At 45.2% G+C, this 9,539-nt stretch overlaps 1 long non-coding RNA gene across 1 annotated transcript; it reads left to right on the top strand.

Annotated features, from left to right (window-relative positions):
* Positions 1 to 5,820: 5,820 nt before the first annotated feature.
* Positions 5,821 to 9,105, top strand: LOC142297298 (uncharacterized). Its single transcript, XR_012751747.1, has 2 exons — positions 5,821 to 5,862; positions 7,345 to 9,105. It is a non-coding gene; the product is annotated as an uncharacterized LOC142297298 (long non-coding RNA).
* The last annotated feature ends 434 nt before the right edge of the window (positions 9,106 to 9,539 follow it).

Raw genomic sequence — 9,539 nt, 5'->3', positions numbered from 1 at the left:
ACCTGGGAGCCTGCCAGCAGTGAAGCAGCCACCCAGCAGAATCCAGCCCGCAAGACACGGCGCCGTAGCAGAACACAGTCTTTCCCTGCACCGCCATCCCCAGAGCAGAGAGAAGTCACGGCCAGAGACCTAGAAGAAAAACGGTTCCTGAGAAGAGCCAAAGCCCAGGTCAGAGGACCCCTTTGTAGAGGAATTGTGGAAGACTTTAGCCTGAAGTCAGGATACGGGTTCATCGTTGCACCTGGTATCAAAGAAGGCATTTTTGTCAATAGGAGAGACGTCAGAGCTAATTTGCCCAGAGGACATCCTGGAAGGAACCTGCGTACAGGAGACACCGTACAATTTACCATGCATCAAGGAGAAAGAGGCTGGTATGCCCTAGATGTAATGCCATGTCCTAAGGAAGAAGAAAGGAAAGACAGCGATAAAGAAAGAAAAGACAAAGGACCTACTGATGAGACAACCACAGATGAAGAAAGAGATCAAGGAAGCAACAGGTGCCGCAGCCCTACAGGCCCAAGCCCTGGTGAAGAGGAGTCTGCATAAGTTCAAGTAAAGTACAGCAAGTTTTGACCAGTTGGAAAGTTTGTTTTGCAACGTTTTAAAAGTTCAAGTATGTGCCCACATAAACTGATGTGAGAAATAAACCTTAAGGCTATGAACTGGCTATAGCCACAAACTCTCGCAGTGTAAATAGTTACACCAGAGGGCACCACCACCACCAGAGTCAGCCTGTTTAGGGGCTTGGCTCGTCTGCAACCAGGGGGCACGTCCGTATATAGGGCCTTGGCTCACCTGCAACCAGAGAGCATGCCTGTTTATGGGGCCTGGCTCTCCACCACAAAGAGGGTACCTGGTCAGCATCAACTGTGGAGGCCGCCTCTACATCCTGCCAGAAGAGGCTGAGGGCGCGGATCCACCAAGCCAGGTATACCCTGAAACCACCAGCCCATGAAAGCCGCCTCTACATCCTGCCAGAAGTGGCTGAAGCCGCGGCCAACGGGAGAGGCAGATTGGAGGAAAGGTCTGGGGAAGTAGATGGCCCAGATCTGGTTACCAAAAGGACCGGTGACCTGCCTCCTGAAAGGGTTTGGGTGGGTTAACGGACTTGTGGGTGGAGGGTGGTGATGTATGGTACCTGGTGCTTTTAAAAATGTTTTACATGTTTTAATGTTTTATGCATTTTAAAATGTTGTCTTGCAGCCCGAGGACGTGCTGGTGATAACTAAGGGGGAATGTGGCGCCCCTGACCTGGTCAGGCACCACTGAGTACTGCACCCATGCTGGGGACAGTACAATACAGGTAATCCAGAAGGCTGACCGGGGTGTGGAACACAGGCGCATAGTGATCAGGTCTCACACATGTACCCATGAGAGGACCCCTGGGGATCCCAGGAGGGGGAAAAGCCTTCACCTCCACTGGAATAGTGGAGGGGGCCAAAAGCCTCCATCTCCTCTCAAGGGGTGTGGTAAGAGAGTCTGGTTGCTAGGTGGCGTAGGCAGGCACAAAAGGGAAAAGAGAAGGAGGAGTAAACAGTCTAGAGTCTGCAGCAGAGTGTGGAGGAGTGAGGAGCAGGAAAGTGAAGCTCAGACAGGAGCAGCAGTGAAGGTCCCAGATGTGAGCCGGTTCAGAGCAGAGTCCAGGGAGCTCCGAGGAGAGCTGACCCCTTCCCCTGGGCTGCTGTAGTCTGACAGCGTCCGCGCAGTGGCTACCGACGGGGGAGAACGGTCAACTAGGAGTGCTACCCGAAATCCATCTTCAGCTAGAGAGAGAGCAACGGAGTGGGAAGTAAGGAGACTGCTAGAGAGTACCAGGCCCAAACGGGCGGCAGATCCCGAAGCGGAGATAGATCCAGCTTTCTTTTGCTAAACCTGCCGGTGTGGGGCTCTCAAAGCCCACGCCACAACACCACAAAAGCCGCAGCCACGTAGCCACAGTTAGGGCCCATAGGTCACAGGAGGCAAGCAGCTGGAGTGGCCTGGTCCAGGCGACAAGCAAACGGCAAACGAAGGGGAGAGAGGCTGCAGCATCTTCCCTGGGTGACCCCCATAGGGACAAAAAAGTCGGGGTTACCCCAAACCACCAAGGGCTAAGGAAGGCGAGTTAGTAGCCACCCTCACAAGTCAGCCTGAAGGACACCTGGTTCCCACTTGGTTCATCCCAGCTACGCCCGGGTCACTCACCCTGCCATCAACTGTGAGTAAAAACCCTGAAAGACATCCTGCCTGTGTTGAGTCATTCTGCGCCTTGTGGTACTACGCACCTACACCGGGCCCTGGGGCTTGCCTCACTCTCAGGAGGCTATTCCAACTAACTGCACACACCATCAGCCCCAGGCGACCCTCAACCTGCAGTGGCGGTCCCTACTGGCCGCAATACTGAGAGTGGCGTCACGACAAGAAGAAGATCTCCTACCTGTGACAAGATCCAGCTGAGTGGAGTCCCTGAAGGTAATGCACCGACACAACACCTGTGGGGCTTCACACTCTCAGTGAGAGAAACAAAATTAAAATTTTGTAGTTGTGATACCTTTTTGTTTTGTAGTTATAATGTGTTTTCAGCTAGCACTTGTTCACACCTGTTGAATATGTGGGTCACTCTTTTTATATATTTATAGTGCATCTCTTTCTGATTGGGCACTCCACCCTACAACCAGGCTGTGTTCACTCCCCTTTACATCTGGAATTTAGCTGCCCAGACATAGCACCTCTGCAGGTGACAATTCTCCTGACAGTGGCATTCCACCAATAGAGGCAGGCTATGCCACTGCTATAGGGTCCATGAGCTGGGCGGCCTGGCGGTGGCTTCGGTGGCTGCCCACGGTGCCAGCGTCAGCACCAGGCCCATAGCCAAGGATCGCACTTTCAAATGTATCACATTGCAGATGAGGATACAGTTGAAAGCAATGATTAGAAGGAGCGCAGCGCTCCCTCTCATGATTATCCCACTGAGTCTGCTCTCTGACAGCTCAGCACAGCTCTGACATCACTACTGTGCGCCAATCACCAGTGTGTTGAGATGTGCAGAGCACAGACAGCGGGCAAATGAAGAGCAGCAGCCGGTGACTGAGGAGAGTATGTATTCAGTATATGGTGGGAGTGCATAATGATATGTGAGGGTGTGTAATGCTATGTGGAGTGTATAATGCTATGTGGGGTGTATAATGCTATGTGGGGGGTGCATCATGCTATGTGGGGGGGTGCATAATGTTATGTGGGGGTGAATAATACTATGTGGGGGTGCATAATGCTATGTGAGCGTGTATAGCGTTATGTGGGGGTGCATAACGCTAAGTGAGGGTGGATAACACAATGTGGGGGTGTATAACGCTACGTGGGGGTGCATAACACTATGTGGGGGCAGCATAAAGCTATGTGGGGGCAGCATAACGCTATGTGAAGGCAGCATAACACTATGTGGGGGCAGCATAACGCCATGTGGGGGCTGCATAACACTATGTGGGGCTGCATAACGCTATATGGAGGAATATGGAGAGTGTATTTTAGTACATGGAGGACTATGGGGTGCATTAGATGATATGGAAGACTATGTGGGGCCCATTCTGTATGAAGAGCGATGTGGAGCCCAATTCTGTATGGAGATCTATGTGGGAGCATTATGCTATATGGAGGACTATGTAAGGCCCATTACTATATGGAGGACTATGTGAGGCCCATTACTACAGGTACATCTCAATAAATTAGAATATCATCAAAAAGTTAATTTATTTCAGTAACTCAATACAAAAAGGGAAATGCATATATTATATAGAGTCATTACCAACAGTGTGATCTATTTCAAGTGTTTATTTCTGTTAATGTTGATGATTATGGCTTACAGCCAATGAAAACCCAAAAGTTATTATCTCAGAAAATTAGAATAATTACCACAAAACACCTGCAAAGGCTTTCTAAGCATTTAAAATGGTCCCTTAGTCAGGTCCAATAAGCTACACAATCATGGGGAAGACTGCTGACTTGACAGATGTCCAGAAGGCAGTCATTGACACACTCCACAAGGAGGGTAAGCCACAAAAGGTCATCACTAAAGAAGCCGGCTGTTCACAGAGTGCTGTATCCAAGCATATTAATAGAAAGTTGAGTGAAAGGAAAAAGTGTGGTACAAAAAGGTGCACAAGCAACCTATATGAGGCCCATTACCACATGGAGGACTACGGGAGGCCCATTACTATGTGGAAGGCTTGGTGGGGCCCATTACTCTATGGAGTACTTTGTGGGGCCATTATTATATTTGGAAAGCTATGTGGATGCCTTTATACTTTATCTAGAGTTATATGAGGGCCATTATACTGTGTGTAAGCAATTATACAGTGTGAAGGTTTGTGTGAGGTCTGTCATACTGTGCGGAGGGCTGTGTGCGGGCCATTATACTATATGTAGAATGATTATACTGCATGAAGGGCTGTGAGGGGGTTACAATTCGGAATTTTACTGTGTTGGGGTCACTATTCATTGCTAGGGTAGTTGAAGGGGAGTACAGTAGGGTCATCATACCGTGGCGTGTAGAGGGTGTTATGGAAGAATTTATTGGGGGAATCATACAGTGTTTGTGGGACACTTTTGTTGCCATCATATTTTATGGTTGCAATGAAAGGGGAAGCTAGGGGCTTCAATAGGAGAAAAAAATACTTTGTAAGAGCTGTAAAGTTGTGAAATATGCTCTTTTGTGACCCAGCTGAAAATTATTTTTTATTTATTGGGGGGGGGCATTTAGAAATTCTGCAATGGGGCCCCATGATTTCTATGTATGCCTCTGTATCCTGTAGAGTTATCAGTCTGACTCCAGTACCTAGCACTAGTACAAATAAAGGGAGAACAGAGTCCGCTGCTATGTATAAGAAATAGGAAAACAGGCCAGGATAACAGCCTGGATCAGCTTGTCTAAATGAGCAATTAACCAAGGAACAACCAGTGCCCATGCCACCATGGTGAAAACCACTACCAGTATTATGAGAATGTCTTCCATAACCATGAGCACATGGCTACACTACATGACTTCACGGCTACAGTCACTGTCTGATGGCGGGAGCCACATGTCTACACATGTCTATGTGGACGCAGCAGAAAGTGTGGAAACATTGCCAGGGGCTCGGGCAGCATTGGCACAGGAGGATAGGTAAGGCCACTCTTACTTATTGCATGATTTTATACCATTAGCAGCCGCTGTTTAAAAAAGATGTAATTGGAAAACTTTAATATGCACAAAAAAAGCTAAAACTAAAATATGAGTTTAGGAAAAAACTGTCAGGACCCCCCAAAAAGTATGAAAATGGCAGGAAAATGCATTGTTTAACTCAAACATATTGCTTCAGTGTTATTGCTGAAAAAAAAAATTAACAACCAGAAATATTAGCACAAAAAATAGCATAAGGTGAAATTGGGCAGGTTGCTATTGGCAACAGCTACATTTTTATTAATAATAAACAAGATCTCCATTTCTATAATTTTGCACTGTTGTATAAGAAGGAAACTGCTGTCTTCAGGCATAAAATTTCAGGTGCTCGTAATATGGCGCAGAAATCCATTATTATAAGTGGCTTATATTTCTCATATTTTCCTTTTTGTGAAGTCTTCATCACCTTGTCCTCACAACCTTGAGCCTAACCAATATGTTCTCCCATATAATTACTACTTATCAATGTTAATAACAGGAGAGGTCACATGTGACATCATCTGATACAGGCGGCCATTGTTACGTCCCAGCATGATGTCACAATGACTGGGAATCTATAGAACTTGGTGGACTCAGATGTTCAGAGCAAGAGGAGAAGACAAAGAGGGCGGTGGATCCAGGATTGATGACGGTGAAGAAGGGAAGAGGATCCCGGATCAAGGACACAGGTAAATGAGGAACTTTACTGGGTTTTCAATCAGTTACGCTTGTGCCAACATGTACGCTCAGGCTCTGTTCACACTGGGCATTTTTGCTGCTACTTTTTAGCAGCAAAATCTGATCTCTTGGTAGTAAAAAAAGCTGTGTTTTTGTGCAGAGTTTTTGCCACAGTTTTTACTGGGTTTTTGGTGCGTCATTTGTTTACATTACATATAAACCAAAAAAATGCACTGCTGCGTTTCTTTCACTCTCATGGCTTTCAATAGTGAAAAAAACAGCAAAAACAAATGCTAAAAGAATAGAAATCTTTACAAAATGCAGCATTTTGCCAGTTCAGTAAGAAAAAAAAAGTTGGTGTCTTTGTGTGCATGAGATTTCTGGAATCTCCTAGGTTTTGCTAATATGGTAAAAAGCAGTTTTTTATTAGCATGTATTTGCATAAAACCAATAAAAAAAATGCAGAAAAAAACCCCACACCAAAAGCAACCTGTGTGAACATAGCCTTATTCTCCAACTCTCCTGATTGTGGCTGTAAAGTACTATATTGTACCAGTCTTTGCTGTTACAATCTGTAGACTTGGGGGATGAAGGTTCCATGTGAGGTCACAAGGCGGGATGTTGGACACAGAGTTCCATGCCGCAAAAATGGAGAATCTACATGGAGATGTAAGCACAAAGATGGCGCCTGAGAGGGAGACACCGCATGGAGATGTAAGCACAAAGATGGCGCCTGGGAGGGAGACACCACATGGAAATGTAGGCACAAAGATGGCGCCTGGGAGGGAGACACCACATGGAAATGTAGGCACAAAGATGGCGCCTGGGAGGGAGACACCACATGGAGATGTAAGCACAAAGATGGTGTCTGGGAGGGAGACACCACATGGAGATGTAAGCACAAAAATGGCGCCTGGGAGGGAGACACCAAAGTGGGGACTTCAGTCAGTGACTACAAGTGGTAACTGTGGTTGGCGCACATTGTTGGTGATTCTGTTACTTAATTTCAGATTTTATGGGAGAAAAAATTCTCATTACTACATTATATGGAAGGGGGTTTTGTATTCATACAGGAACATACTATATATAGGAGCATTTGCTTCATTTTATTTATTTTGTTTTCAAATTGCAACATTTCATTGTTGTAATGTCATTATTACATTTCATTGTTGTAATTGTCGTAATTGTTAAGCGATATTTTTCAAAGCTTTATGTCATTTATTACACCACTTTTAAACACCTATTCCAAAACTTAAAAATGTGGTAACGTATGAATTGTAATATGTCATTATAATCTGAAAAATTGGTAGGTGGGGGATTGTTGTACATTATTTGTTCTCACATATGTGCACATATGGGGCATCTAGTCACAATCTAATTTAAGGACCTCAGATCACATATAAACAAAACCAATTGAAGTCCATCTTCCATTTTTACATTATTGGTCAGATTTCTAGTCCATTCCCTGACACTTATTTTTTTTTTCTTTCTAGGGAGTATATCTGGATCCAGAAAGCAAGACTGAAGAATTTAGAAAGGGCCATGATATTGATTAGTGTTAAGTGGGCTTTACACGCTACGATTTTGCTACAGCGATCTCGTTGGGGTCACTGATTTTGTGACGCACATCCGGCCGCTGTAGCGATCTCGTTGTGTGTGACTCCAAGGAGCGATTTTGGATCGTTGCAAAAATGTCCATAATCGCTCCTTGTTGACATGGGGGTCCGCTCCCAATTATCGATACTATCGCTTTGCTGTTGTTGTTCCTCGTTCCTGCGGCAGTGCACATCGCTGTGTGTGACCCCGTAGGAACAAGGAACATCTCCTTACCTGCCGCCGGCCACAATGCGGAAGGAAGAAGATGGGCGGGATGTTCGTCCCGCTCATCTCCGCCCCTCCGCTTTCATTGGGCGGCTGCTTAGTGACGTCGCTGTGACACCGAATGGACCGCCCCCTTAGAAAGGAGGCGGTACGCCGGTCACAGCAACGTCGCTATGCAGGTAAGTACGTGTGACGCGGGTGCGCGATTTTGTGCGCGACGGGCAGCGATATGCCCGTTTCGCACAAACAATGGGGGCGGGTCGCATGCTAGCAATATCGGTACTGATATCGTAGCATGTAAAGCCACCCTTAGATTATAGGACTATCGGTATATTATATTTGGTGCCTTATGTGTCATCATACACTGATTATACAGAACAATATCTGGACTCTGTTTTATGGCATTCTGCTACAGCCATTTCCTTGTATTACTGTACGGAAAGTTGGCATGTGAGATGACACCACCTGTATACATAATCCCTATCCATCTGCTTGTTTTGCAGTATGTTGAATCTTGGTATCTGGGCATTGCATCTATAGAACCTGGACTTAGAGAAACCAAGGGGGAAAAAAAAAAAACAAAAAAAAAAAAGCTGGACTTAGTTTGGTTTACATACAAGTTGATGGTGTCTATTTTCTCTTAACATTTGGTGGGATGCAGGTCTGGAGAGCTGTTGTCATCCTATTAGATAGATAATGCATTAATGTATTATAGAAATGTCTGATATCATGTTCCCTATTTTGTTATTATGTCACATCCTGGTCTCCATCTTGGACATCATAACAAACGGGCACTTTTTTGTTTAATTTCACATTGGCACTATAGGAAAAATGACACTACAGCTACAGAGGTGACCGTCTGATGGCCCAGCTCGACTACCCATCTCTCCTGAAGACCCTTTCAACTTTTTGAGGGTTGGGTGGAGGACATCATCTCTGAAAATAGGGTCCCACAGCTGCACCCCAGCAGATTGAAGAGTCAGTGCCCTAAAGCCACAGGGGGGGGTGTAGTCACTCACTACATCACTTAGGATGATTTCATTCTTCAGGAATTACACAGGAGTGGTCCTTGTGGTGGTGTGACATATAAAATCTGTCCTAGTCTGGGGCAATAGGGAATGCTATTTCTGGTCTTCAACCAACAGGCCTAAACGCGTCTTAAACTGCCAAAGGCCTAATTCCATTTCTTCTGTTAAGAGTTTATGAATGCCACATAAGGGATCTGATATGATATAACCGTCCTATATGTCAGTTAGTTGTAGTATAGCCTTGGTCCAGGGTTCTTGAACTGATCGCCTTTTCTCGGGGTCAAGAAGGAATTTTTTCCCTGTGGCACAAATTGGCTGAACGTGTCCAGGTTTTTTGCCTTCTTCTGGATCAATGGCTTTAGGTATAGGTAGAGACTGTATTTAATAAAGAGTTAAAAAAATGAATGATCTGTCTCCTCATTTCTTTATATTATATATAACACTTAGTTATTTGTATACATTGTATCAATGTTAGGACTTCTGACTGCTGCAATAACTAACACGGTACCAAAACCTTTTTCTTTTAATTAAATCTGTAGTGAAAAACGCATGGGAAAAATGTACCTATCATTGGACCGAAAATGCACCAAAATGCATGTGGTTTTTTTATGTGTTTTTCAGCCAGTGGGTGGGGTTTTTTTTACTGAAGAAACAAAACTGCAGCGTGCGCACATAGCCTTAACTTAGCTTTGGAAAAATCTTTAGCTTTCTACCTTTAGTTGATTTGCTTATTTCCATTTTCAAGTGTCATCTTTGTGTCTTGTGGCAGCTTTTCACCCCACTCCAGTCATCATTATAACGTCCATTTTCTGCTCACGCTTACCATGATCATGTTTCTC

The sequence above is a fragment of the Anomaloglossus baeobatrachus genome, chromosome 1 (assembly GCF_048569485.1).
Source record: "Anomaloglossus baeobatrachus isolate aAnoBae1 chromosome 1, aAnoBae1.hap1, whole genome shotgun sequence".
NCBI classification, from domain to species: Eukaryota; Metazoa; Chordata; class Amphibia; order Anura; family Aromobatidae; genus Anomaloglossus; species Anomaloglossus baeobatrachus.
The sequence above is the reverse complement of the archived record's forward strand: the minus strand, read 5'-3'. Positions and strand labels throughout refer to the sequence as shown.